Genomic DNA, 13,430 nt, shown 5'->3' with positions numbered 1-13,430 from the left:
ACACACACACACACACACAGCTCCCACAGGCACTATACTCATGACATTTGCTGCTTGCAGGAGCAATTTATTCCATCACAGAAAGCAAGGGTGTTTCTGAGGCATCTCTGGCAGAGAACAGGTGCCAGCAGCCCTACTCAAATGTCAGAGCCGCAAGCGTACCAGGTTGCCATGCCTCCCACCTGCCAGGTTCACGCTGGTGCAAGCGGAAGCTGAGCTCAGCTTTTGTCCCCTCCCCGGGGCCAGGGTGTCCACAGGGTTGGGGAAAACACTGGGAGACAGACACGCTCAACACCCGCAATGTGTTCCAGCTGCCTGATGACATCAAGTCCAGCCCGGTCCACCGGTAAGCTCAAGTCCCCTCCTAGGGGAAGTGAACTCCAAGTGTGCACCAGAGACTCAGGGCAGGACGCCCTGCAGGAGATACTCAGGTACTTATGAGACCACAGACGGGAGAATCCGTCATTTCAGATCATGGCCCACAATGCTTGGAGCACCTGGTGCCTGCAGAACCAATTCTGACAAAGGAAGAGGGAGGCCCCTGGATTCCTGTCCTGTCCTAGCTTTGGTGGGTGTCTCATCCACATGCAGGCAGGTAACTCCTGCTCTTGATCCATGGGTACCCACCCCCACTGCGGCTCAGCACCTGACTCCCTGTTCCAGTGATGGCGAACCTATGACACGCGTGTGAGAGGTGACACACAAACTCATTTTTTTGGTTGATTTTTCTTTGTTAAATGGCATTTAAATATATAAAATAAATATCAAAAATATAAGTCTTTGTTTTACTGTGGTTGCAGATATCAAAAAATTTCTATATGTGACATGGCACCAGAGTTAAGTTAGGGTTTTTCAAAATGCTGACACGCCGAGCTCAAAAGGTTCACCATCACTGCCCTATTCATTCCCCTCAAACTGACCTTGAGGAAGGAGAACGATCATTGAGGAAGGCTCAGCCTGTAGAAAGATGATGAAAGGCGGGGCAGTAACCATTTTCTACAGAGGACAGAGTTGCCAGAGCTCAGAGCAGGCACCCTTGGTGGCACAGAAAGGGACAGATGTCCCATCTTCTAAGACCCTAACTGAGGAGTTCCAAGTGGTCTGTCCGCTTTCTAAACTGAAATACAGGACTGTCCATTCTGACCCTCCTCACACAGAGGGCTGCAGGCAAAACCAGCACACAGATGAGGCCTTACTGGGACCCAGCCTTACCTGACCCCCATTCCCCAGCCCCCATCCCCCACTCCCTCCTTGGTCCTGATCAACAGCTACTGTCTAATCGATGTACACATCCAAAGCATGGAGGGCAGTGCGGACCTCCTGACAGATCCCTCACCCTGACTCCCCTACAAGCTGATCTGCCTGAAGGACAGCTCTGACCATCCATCTCCAATGACTTCCCACTGCCTGCTGGGTTAGGGCCATGTCCCCACCCAGCACCCAGGGCTGGCCTGATTCCAGCCTCAGCTCCCACGGGTTCCATAGGCAGACCCATGTTTTCACCATGTGGCACCCTGAACCTACCTCACTTTCCCACATCTCTTTGTGCTGTACCTCTACCCATCTCTGCCTATGGAAGTCCTTCCATCCTCTAGGCCCATTTCAATGACCAAGTGCCACCTCCTCTAGGAAGTCTCCCCTGATTCCCCACACTATGCAACTCTCCAAAGCACATTGCATACTCTGCCTTGATGTGCAGGCATCAGTGAGCTCGTCTAATGCACCTCCCTCTGTGCGTTAGATTAACTCTGTTCCTGCCATTCATCACAGGCCCCCAGCATGGACATTGTGCACTGTGAGCTAAGGAGCCTCGGCCATGGTACTCCATGCCTGCCCTGACAGCAACCTATTTACAGGTTTTTCTCATGCCCTCCTCCACCTATTCCCAGAGAACTCATCCCCCATTCTCTCAAGGTTCAGCTCTCAGCTGACAGACAATCAGAGATACACTATTATCTGTTGTCCTTCCTAGTTAAAGTATATATATTTTAAAAGGCCCTCTGGAAACAATGGCTAAAAACAAAGATAGGATTTTCAGACCCCAAGGCTCTGGAGACGGTATTTTTAATAAGGAAAGACCTTGAAATTGTTGTACAAACCAAGTGCTACAAGTGTATGCACCCTAAATTCAAAGAATGGGAGAGCAGTTATAAAGGGGTTTAGGGGGTGGGCTCTGTCCTTCAGAACTGCAGGCAGAGCAGCTGGAGACGGATCACAGGGTCCTGGCAGGGCAGAAATGGTAGATGGAGAAAAGACCTGACTGAGACCTGGCTGGGTGACCTTGAACAAGGAACTGCACCTCCCAGGCCTCTGCTCAGTATCAAGAACACCCTGAGCCTCAGTTTCCCTGTAGGTACAACAAGGTGCAGGGGTGAGCTCTGGAGGACCCCAGAGGGCCCTTCCAATCTGACATCAAGATTCTATGGCTCACGGCCTCACCACTTCCTCACTCCCCGGAAGTCAGCACGTTTGCAACCACTCTTGTTCCACTCCCTCCTTACCTTGAGCCTCCCTGAGTCCAAAGGGAAAGGAACCGCTAAAGATTTCCCAGCCAATCAGCAGGCAGCATGCAGGGTGGAAGGAAGGGGCAGATGTGGGGGAAGGTGTTGGTTTCTATGGACACAGAAATGCTACTCTCATTCACACCATCTGTCCCAGCCCAGAAAAAGACAAGTCAGCTGGTTGCGTTTGCTTCTCTGACCTACCTTTTTAAGAGATTACAACGGCCTGCCAAATTTAAGTGCTGCCCTAAAATCAGGACATATAAGGTCTCTCTGCCGGATCTGCAGGGCTTCAGAATGGGTAGAGAGCAAGAGTGATGACGAATGAAACTCGGGGAGGCAGTCTAGGCTGTACTGTGTGGCCATGCCAAAGAAAGGTTTTGAGAAACAGCTCCTTTCCTCTTTCATGCTGAAGATAAAGATGAAGTTGCAGCAATAAACAGACATCTGCTAGGAGCTTCCGAAGAGATTACAACATAAACACCCCAGAGACGGCTATAAACAGCCCAGAGTCCTCCCCAAGTGGCCACAGCATCCTGCTCACCAATGCGGCTGGGGGAGGGGAGGACAGAGGGATAGAGAAGGAGGTGGTATTGAGAGGCTGGGGGGGATGGAGGCTGGGCTCCCCACAGCAGGAGGAGGTGGTGGGGAAGAGTTAAACTTGGTAGAAATGGAGGATTGGCTGCCTTCCGCAAGGGAATAAAGCTCAGGGACCCCCTGAGAGGACTTCCGGGAAGTCATCCGGAGGATTCCATGCCAATGTCATTCTTTCTGAAAATGGGTCACGCTTGAGACGTGGGGAAAGACAAAACAAAAAACACTGATGTTTTGGAGTGCCTACGTAAACCGAGCACTTCACAGATATTTTAATTTGATCTCTGCACTTGCGATCGATCGGTATAAATGCCTCCTTTTTACAGACTAAAATACCAGGGTTCACTGACTTGCCCAAGGCAACTCGGCTTGGATGTGAAGCCAGGTCTCTCTCAGCACATTGGTTTGTTTGCTTCTGCCTCTGTCACATGCATCCAGAACATTCCTCTGAGGTTTTCCTCAGACCCAGACTCTCTATCCCCACAAATCTAACGCAAGGATATTCCTAAAGGGGAGCGGTGACAAAGCAGGGTGATGACTGAGCTTTGGCTAATTCAAGCAAATGCTGAGTCTCAGCAGCCCTGTGGGCCCCGTTGTTTCACATCCTGATTGCTCCCCAGGAGGCCTGAAGAGGCACAAAGGGGAACACAGGTATAAAGATATGTCTCCACTCATTCTGGAAGCATCCACAGGAGAATGGGACACCAGATGCCATTTGAGGAAGAGGACTGAGGGCTGGAGGACATGGGAAGAAAGAACACTTACTTTTCATTGAATTCCCTTTGAATTTAGTGACTTTTTTACATGCATCAGTGTATTGTGTGTGGGGGTGAGTAATACGCATCTATGCAGGTGTGTGGGGTGAGTACCATGCATCTATGTAGCTGTGTGTGGATGAGTACCGTGTATCTATACAGGTATGTGGGGTGAGTATTATGCATCTATGCAGGTACGTGGGGTGAGTATCATGCATCTATGCAGGTGTGTGGGGGTGAGTACCATGCATCTATGCAACTGTGTGTGGGGTGAGTACCATGCATCTATGCAGATGTGTGGGGTGAGCAATATGCATCTATGCAGCTGTGCATGGGTGAGTACCATGCATCTGTGCAGGTGTGTGGGGTGAGTACCATGCATCTATGCAGCTGTGTATGGTTGAGTAATACACATTTATTCAGGTATGTGTGGGTGAGTACCATGCATCCATGTATTGTGTGTGGGGGAGTACCATGCATCCATGTATTGTGTGTGGGGTGAGTACCATGCATCTATGCAGCTGTGTATGGTTGAGCAATATGCATTTATGCAAGTATGTATGGGTGAGTACCATGCATCCATGTATTGTGTGTGGGGGAGTACAATGCATCTATGCAGCTGTGTATGGTTGAGCAATATGCATTTATGCAGGTATGTGTGGGTGAGTACCATGCATCCATGTATTGTGTGTGGGGTGAGTACCATGCATCTATGCAGCTGTGTGGGGGTAAGGTGCATGCATCTATGCAGGTGTGTGAGGTGAATACCATGCATCTGTGTGTGGAGGTAGGTGAGTCATTTTTTAAGAGATATAAGTAAACAGACCCACAAGCTGGAGGTGAAAACCTGGACCAAGCAGGAACGTTTGGGTCTCCTGGCTGCAGCAAGCCTGCAATCGAGAGGAAGTCTGAGACTGCATCCAGAGCCTCTTCCTTCCTTCACAACAGGAATGTGCTGCAACTCAGGCAGATGGCTGAGCTCTCCCAGCATGGACCCCACAGTCCCCGAGGCCCCATCTGGTTATAGGAGCCCACCAGGACATTTTCTGAGGAAAGAGAATGACTCCTCTCCCTGAGGGTCTGGAAAGAGGCCCTCCAGACCCCCTGCTTATTCCTTTATTCTGTTTTCCCTTTCATCCGGCTGTCAGATTCCTCCCTTCTCCAAGCAGGGAGCTCCTGACTCTTATCACCTTCACATCAAGTTGTGCAAAAGCCCAGCTGTCCTGATAGTGGGTGTCAGCACCCCAACTTCATAGCAACCATGAACCCTACATAACATACCTCAGCCCCTCATTCTGCTTCTCTGGGGACAACAGCTGTCCAACAGAGTGCTCCCGGCAGACCCTGTGCCTACTCTGCTCCAGGGAGCAACTCTCCTTAGTGACCAAAAGTCCCAACTATATTTTTTCCAGGCACTTCTTCATCTGCCACTACACCTCATCTTCCTGGCCACAAGCACAGGCTAAACCCTGAAATCCTGCAAATCTTTATCAGATACAATCAGAACTCAAATAAATAGCCAAGGCCAGACATTCAGAGTCATGAGAGCAAAACAGTCGTTGCCATATCTTAACACATTGACACCACATGGCAAGGCCAGAACGGGATGTCCCTGGACTCCCACTCCTGTCTCCTGGGCCTCTGGACTGGGTGTGTCAGGAGCTCAGGCCTGCAAATGTTCCCGAGGCCTGCTGTTCTGGCAGCTCAGGGACCAGGAGCTGTTGTCCAGTTCCTGGCCACGCTCCTCCTGCAGCCAGCAGAACGGGCATCTGCACTGGGCATCCCTGGCTGCCCAGGAAGGAGCAAAACCTAAGTCCCAAACTAGCAGGAAACAAGGCCCTGTGCTTGGGCCTGCCTTTACCTCTGGATTCCCCAGAGAGAAATTTGACCAAGCCTTGGAAGAAATGCAAATGCTACACAGCCCTTGGGAGGAGGGGGTTAGGGTGGGGAATTACCCCGACTCTTAGAGAAGAGAAACAAAAGTGCAAATTAAGAACACGCTAAAAGCCCTGGCCAGGGAGCCGAGTTGGCTAGAGCATCGTCCCGATATGTCAAGGTTGCAGGTTCCATCCCTGGTCAGGGCACATACAAGAATCAACCAATGAATGCATAAATAAGCGGTACAACAAATCTCTCTCTCTCTCTCTCTCTCTCTCTCTCTCTCTCTCTCTCTCAAATCAATCAATCAATAAATAATATTTTAAAGGAACACACTAAAAATTCCAACCCTAAGAACATCAGCAGCATCTACCCACACCACTCCCTGTCAGCTGCCATGGAGATGGGCAGGTTTTTCTGAGATGAACTGTAGTAATATTTAGATGCATGGATGGGTGCAGAGCAGCTGCAATTAAGAAATGATACCACACCTGATATCTACGAAAGGCTCTTCATTTGGGACACAGGGATAGACGCTTGCTCAGTAGCTGACAGAGAAAGGAAACGTCTCAAACGCCAGACTCCATGGTGATGCAACGAGGTTTGGTTGTGACCGGAGGGCCCACGTCCCCTATCACCCGCGCCAGCTCTGAGTTCCTGAGACCAGATGGTCCGCGCTTTAGAAAGGAGGAGCCTTATCAGCCCAGCACAGCCATGTTTTCTACCTCTGGGGAGGACGCAGGGAAGAAAACAAAACATGGTGTGTGGGGGGGGGGGGGGAATCAGAGCCCCCCAAAGTGAGGTGACCAGGCGGGTTGGCTCTCAGGCACTTGCCCAAAGGGAGAGGGTGGGCCCTCAGAGCCGGAAGCTTGGTCCTGCCAGCCTTGTCTTAACACAGCATGTCAAACTGTCTTCCTCTGAATCTCAGCCTCCTTGAATAAAAAAAGAAATCAGAATCAGGAGCCTAACATGAGAGCAATTTCATGTTGGGGAAATAACATGAAATTCTCGGGAAGAAAAGGGAGGAAGTCGAACGGGAGAGAGGGTGAGGCCACATGGGTATCATAGCTTCCCATCTCCGGCGCCGCAGCTTTGTTTACTTCCTAATGTTTAGGAAGGCCAGTGATGGTCTTTAAAATAATATCACACAATAAAGTAAGTAAATATCAAAATTCCAATGGCTCTGTGACCTCATCCACACTATAAATTGTGCCAAATGCACGTATAATTTTGTCTACCATCCAAATCAGTTGAAGGAAGGTCTATTTTTTAAAAGAGAAAAAAAACACACACTGGAGAAGTAAAAGATAAAGGGGCTGGGGGTGGGGGGGGGATCAACTCTAGCCTTGCCATCCGGAGAGAAGGACAAAACATTTTGTTCTACTTCTGCCTAGTGGGAAAGACTGTCTACTGTTGAGAAAAATGACGAAGAGGAGGCAGAGGAGGAGGAGGCGGAGGGGGAAGAGAAAAAGAACCTCCTCATCTGAGGGCTGCCTGCAGACACAGGTCCTGGTGGGTGGGTCAGAAGCACCTTGAGGGCTGGAACCCAGGGGATGAGGTGTGACGCTCAGTATCGAGGGGAGGAAGCACACCTTTCCCTCCCGTCTTGAGCCTCTGGTCCCCTTCATTAGGACGCCCACAAGGGTGCCAGCGGTGGTACTATCTCTTCGCCTGAGATTCTGACGACACACTGAAAGGTCACGCGTTCATTTTCTGTCATGACCTGCCGGTTGCAGGTGCGGAATGATTTGAGAAAGGCCGCACAACTCGCCCAGGTGTGAGGCAGGTTAGAGAAGGCTCCTGAAGGCACCAGGGAAGGAGTGCGGTCCAGAGAGAGGACCAAGAGAGAAGTGGACAGCCTTCTCCCCGCAGCCCAAATGCCGAGGGCCTGGGTCAGACCGCGGTAATCCCTGTGGCTGAGTAAGTCAGGATTCATAGCTCTGGCGGAAATGACCTCATTGCTGATCAGGGCACAAATGTAGCTGCCTGGGCTCCCCACCACAAACCAGAAGGGCTCGGGTGAGCACAGCAAATCATTTTATTGTTTCAGGATGTTTACCGACTGATGTATGCAGAGGAAAGTCCACATGCAAGCAAGTCATCTTTTTTTTTTTTAAACCGCTTATCTAAACACAGGCAGCCACACAAAACCATGACGGGGTTCATTCATTCGAAACACACTTCCTGAGTGGCTCGGACACAACTGGGCAGATAGATGCTCAGGCGGCCTCTGCCCCATTCAGACAGGGTGCTGGGGATCCACATGGCAGAGAAGCCAACTCCACTCGCAAGAGGTTCACTGTCCAGTGGGGGAGATGGCCACTTAGAACAAAGCCTAATGGCTGACTAAAAGGGGGGTGGGGAGGGGTGGGTGCTGCCCCAGGTTAAAATAGGCATAAAGGGACTAACAACCAAATGCAGCACAGACTTTGTCTGGATCCTGATTCAAACAAACAAGGAAATCTGAGTACGGACAGGTGAGACCAAAGAATTACCGCTAATTCTATTACATGCAATAACGGCAATGTGATATGAAAGAGGTTGTTCTTTCTAAAATAGATATACACTAGATTAGTGTTCAGCAAACTCATTAGTCAACAGAGCCAAATATCAACAGAACAACGATTGAAATTTCTTTTGAGAGCCAAATTTTTTAAACTTAAACTATATAGGTAGGTACATTTTTATTAACTTAATTAGGGTACTCCTAAGGCTTAGGAAGAGCCACACTCAAGGGGCCAAATTGCCGCATGTGGCTCGTGAGCCGCAGTTTGCCGACCATGGCACCAGATTATTTAGGGGCAAAAATGACATGATATCAAAGATTTGTTGTAAAATACCCCAGGAAGAAAGAACAGGGGAAGAAAAAAAAAGAAGAGGAAAGGGAAGGAGAGAAAGGAAGAGGAGATGGGGGGGGGGGGTGGGGGGGGGCCCCAGCTTGGCATAATCTTGAAATCTTGATGACTGTTGAAGCTGGGTAATGTTCATATGGGGCTCATTGTACTATTCTCTCCATTTTTATGTTTGAAAATATTCATAACATCTTTAAATAGAGGACTGCAATACCTTATGGTGGATATCCTAATAAAGACACGCATAAACACTGAAGTAATACAGAGCAAAGAGGATTTAGTGAGAACCAGAAATAAACCTGCCAAGTTTATGAGTATCTTTAATGACACATTCACAAATAATTGCAGCAGGGCCTTGAATAATGTCGTTTCATTAAAAGTTGGCTCATTATAACGTTGATGGGATGACGGAGAAACTTAACTGTTGCTTCTATCAATTAGCCTATGGTAAGTTGGTTTCATTATATATCATTTCATGTAAAGTCGCAGAACTCATCAACCATGTAAAGTGAGGACTGACAATATAAGGTGGGAAACAGTAAGCACAGCAGGGGAGCTGCACTCACCAAACCTCCAAGTTCAGAGGATGGGCCCAGAGGATGGCCACAGAGGATGCCACAAAGTGTTCCTGCTTCCCTTAGTGTTTAATTCACCGCACAGGCCTCTCTCAAACAGACCAGGCCAGAATCCTAGCTTGGTTGCTCACTAGCTTGTGTGATAGGAACAAGTTTTAACCTTTCTGAGTCTCAGTTTCCTCACCTGCAAAATGGGAATAACCCTACTTACTTCTTCCAAGGGCTAATGTGAGGATCTAATGCTATAAAGAATAAAAAGTCCCAGCACAATGAACAGTATTCAATTTCTTGACTCTCTAAACACCAGTGACCCTTAGCTTGGGGAGGACTTCAAAGATTAGCAATGTTCAGTCCAAACCTTCTTGCACCCATATCCCACCCCTCTCTCCAGGGACAAGTCTCTCCACCAAGATGGCAGAACCTCTACCCTTCAGTGGCAGGGGGTAAAAGGGCCAGGCCCATGACTGGGAGGCACACCCAGATGGGGGTGTAGGCACGGCGGAGAGAATAGAGACACAAGCCAATCCTAGGCAGAGAGGGATTGCCTGGACCTGTTCCTCTGCTCCTTACTGCTGCAGGGAATGGGCTTCCAATGACCACAGCTACAACCAGCCTAAGTCCCTAAGCTGATGTATGCTAAAGTGTAACTGTTTGGGTTATTAAAATAGCCACGTTATTTTAAAAGCACAGCAAAGGGAATATAGTCAATAATATTGCAATAACTATGTATGGTGTCAGGTAGGTACTAGACTAGTGATGGCGAACCTATGACACGCGTGTCAGAGGGGACACATGAACTCATTTTTTTGGTTTATTTTTCTTTGTTAAATGGCATTTAAATATATAAAATGAATATCAAAAATATAAGTCTTGTCCTGACCAGTTTGGCTCAGTGGATAGAGCATCGGCCTGTGGACTCAAGGGTCCCGGGTTCAATTCCGGTCAAGGGCATGTACCTTGGTTGTGGGCACATCCCCAGTGGGAAGTGTGCAGGAGGCAGCTGATCGATGTTTCTCTCTCATCGATGTTTCTAACTCTCTATCCCTCTCCCTTCCTCTCTGTAAAAAGTCAATAAAATATATTTAAAAAAAAATATAAGTCTTTGTTTTACTATGGTTGCAAATATCAAAAAATTTCTATATGTGACATGGCACCAGAGTTAAGGTTTTTCAAAATGCTGACATGCCGAGCTCAAAAGGTTCGCCATCACTGTACTAGACTCATTGGGGTGATCACTCTATAAGGTATATGAATGTCTAATCACTATGTTGTACACCTAAAACTAATATAATATTGTATGTCAACTGTAATTAAAATTTTAAAAAAGACTTTCATGCTCTAGCCGGTTTGGCTCAGTGGATAGAGCGTTGGCCTGCAGACTGAAGGGTCCCAGGTTTGATTCCGGCCAAGGTCACATGCTTGGGTTGTGGGCTCAATCCCCAGTAGGGGTGTGCAGGAGGCAGTCAAGCAATGATTCTCTCTCATCATTGACGTTTCTATCTCTCTCTCCCTCTCCCTCTCTAAAAACAATAAAAATATATTTTAAAAAATAAAAAGCCTTTCACAAAGTCGCCACCCCTAACACACACACACACACACACACACACACACACACACACACACTCTCTTAGTTTCAGGCCCCTCCCTGGAGATATAAATAAAATAAATAAATATATAAATAAATAAATAAATAAATAAATTGTAACTGGTTGGTAGTAAGCTAATCATGACTTTCTTTTAGAAGAGAGATAAGCAGCAAGCCAGAGCCCTAGCCCTAAAGAAGGAAGGAGATAGAAATAAAAAGTGATGTCATTTTTTATGAAGGTATGTTCAGATTGTAACTCTCAATCACCTTATAATCATAACTGGTATACTCCAACACCTTCCCTCCCCCTCCCCCCCAAAAAACACACAAAACAAACAAAAACAAAACTAGAATCAATCCTAAGGTAGAGGTTATTTCAGCTAACACAATTCTCTTAGACCATCCCAGAAGCCAACTCTCAGAGGTGAGACCCGTCCATGGCATAGGCAAGCTTTGCCCCCAGATAGCTCCGAACACCAGTCAATCTCTTCCCATCACAGCATGACAAACACCAGCCCTCACCCTTGACTGGAGGACAGGGTGGGCAAAGGCATCCGCAGGCTGAACCATCTGGGCTAACCTGAGTCAGTTCAAGTGCTTCACCAAAGAAGCATCCCCTGAATAGCTGGCAGAACCTTTTCAGAGGCCAGGAGCCTCCAGTCAGCACACAGTAGGGCCATGCAGCAGGGCACCCACCTTCCACAGACACAGAGCAACAAGAAGAGCACTAGTCTTCGCTCTGGCAAAGCTAAGCTGGGTTTGAATCCTGGCTCGGCCACTTTCTGTGTAACCATGAACACTCACCCTACCTGAGACTGTTTTCCCATCTCTAAGATGAGGATGGTAAAACTCTGAGTTTTTGGAGAGTAATCATGAAATTGACTGCACCAAGCACCACAGGGCAGGACCTGTCTCCCAGCCAGGACTTAATAAATCTTTCTTTTCTCTGCCTAAAGGTCCATTTTTGCTGCAATTAGTCTCCGGAGCATCAGGTGAGCTGCCGTGGAGGATTGAGGTCCACTTGTTGGGCTCACTTCCCCAGGGAAGGGGACGGGAGCAGAACTGGTGCAGGTGCCAGGGCGCCCTCCCCCCCCCCCCCCCACCACATGCAACATTCGAGGGCCAACCCGCCCCTGGCTTCGTTCCGGAGCGGAGGGACCTCCCCAGAAGGGGACCGATTACTGACTTCGCCCTTCACCTGAACCACTGAGGGCTGCAGTGGGCAGGAAAAGACTGACAGACAGCAAGAGGGGCCCGTGCAGCCGAAGGGCCCCCGCCAGGCCGAACGCACCTCCGCATGAAAGCTTTTTGGCTTTCAGAACCCAGGCTTCAGAATAAACAATGTGGAGGGAGGCACACGTTTACTCTGGTTTCAACACGCCTCTTCCCCGTCCAGCAAACGCCCTTCCCAGCTTGGCCACGGCCATGAAGCGAGCCCAGGATAAAGTTAACCCCGCGGACTCCAGCCTGGAAACCAGGTCAGCGGCGGCTGAGGCTGCGGGCAAGACCCTGCATCTCCCCAAGGGCAGGCCAGGCGGGCGCCGCGGGCGCGCGGCGGGGGTCCTCCTGGGCCTGGGGTGAGCGCGGGCTGCTGGGGACCACAGCGCCGCGGCCCCTTGGGCCACGCCATGGCCCCAGACCCGGTCCTAGCCCGCAGGCGGCGGGGCCACTGACATTTGGCCCAACTTAACTTCCTGTTGTTAAGGAGGGAGGGGAACCTTGGGGGAGACAGTGAAAAGCCAGGAGAGAGCGTGAAAGGCGCGGAGCCCAAATCGTGGGAAGCTGAGTTTGCGGATAATCTCCCACCCGCCCGGGTGGCAGTCGGCACTGCCGGCGCATTGCGCCCACTCCGTGTTGACGGCTGGGGTTTTGCTAGGCTTAGAATGGCCGGGTTTGGGTGTTGGCGAGCAGAGTAAGAGGTAGTTCCGGGCACGATGGGAGGCTTTTATTTCGTCCTAAGCCGTTCAGAGAGGGGTCGGTGCAGCCCCGGCCTCCTGGGCAGCGCCCACCTGCTCGCCGGCTGCCCAGTGGGTCTGAGGCAGGAGATGCTGCGGCCGCACCTGACCCTCCCGGGCGCGGCGAGGACTCGGAGTCCAGGCTCGGCTGGCACGGTCCCCCGCGCCGTGCCTGTCCGCCCGCCCACCTCGGAGCCGTGCGCCGTCCGCCTTACCGACAGCCTTGCTGGCCACGGAGCCAAGGGCCAGCTCCTGCCTTCACCTCGGCCTCCGGCGCAGCGGTCAGGACTCGCAGGCCGCCTGCGGAGCTGGGAGCGAGCAAGACGCCCCGCGCAGGCTTAGCCGGGCGAGCGCCCGCAGTTCAGCGCCTCGCGGCCGACAGGGCTGGGAGCCGCCCCATCGGTGCTGCGGCCTATGACAAGGCAGCCGGGGGCGCGGCCCCGCCCGCGGCCCGAGGGCTGCGACCAATAGCAGCGCGGCGCGGAGCTCAGTCCCTCCCCCCCACTCCCCACCCCGCTCCCGGCCGTCTCCGCCCCTGTGGGGCCAGCTGTCACCCGGCAGCTGTGGGCGCACGTGGGCTGCAGCTGGGCCGGAGCTCCCACCCGGACCTGCACAGGTTTGAGACCAGTGGAGAGGCCGATGTGGGCGGGGTGTAGAGATGCTGCGAAATGAAAGCACAGGTGCTGGTGTTCTACTGTCAAGGGAGAGGCAAGGGCTGGCCTCATGCTCCTTAGC

The 13,430-nt window shown here is 50.7% G+C and overlaps 1 protein-coding gene across 10 annotated transcripts in view; it reads right to left on the bottom strand.

Annotated features, from left to right (window-relative positions):
• The window catches only part of MICAL2 (microtubule associated monooxygenase, calponin and LIM domain containing 2), a 204,388-nt gene extending 191,296 nt beyond the window's left edge, over positions 1 to 13,092 (bottom strand). For 5 of the 10 annotated variants that reach the window (XM_059708911.1, XM_059708912.1, XM_059708914.1 and 2 more), the window contains exon 1: positions 12,911 to 13,092. The gene's annotated coding sequence lies outside the window, so the exon portion shown is untranslated. The remainder of the gene's footprint in view (positions 1 to 12,910) is intronic. The other 5 variants (XM_059708917.1, XM_059708918.1, XR_009454435.1 and 2 more) reach the window with 4 other exon arrangements.
• Between the last annotated feature and the right edge of the window lie 338 nt (positions 13,093 to 13,430).

Source organism: Myotis daubentonii, chromosome 9 (assembly GCF_963259705.1).
Source record: "Myotis daubentonii chromosome 9, mMyoDau2.1, whole genome shotgun sequence".
Taxonomy (NCBI): Eukaryota; Metazoa; Chordata; class Mammalia; order Chiroptera; family Vespertilionidae; genus Myotis; species Myotis daubentonii.
The sequence above is the reverse complement of the archived record's forward strand: the minus strand, read 5'-3'. Positions and strand labels throughout refer to the sequence as shown.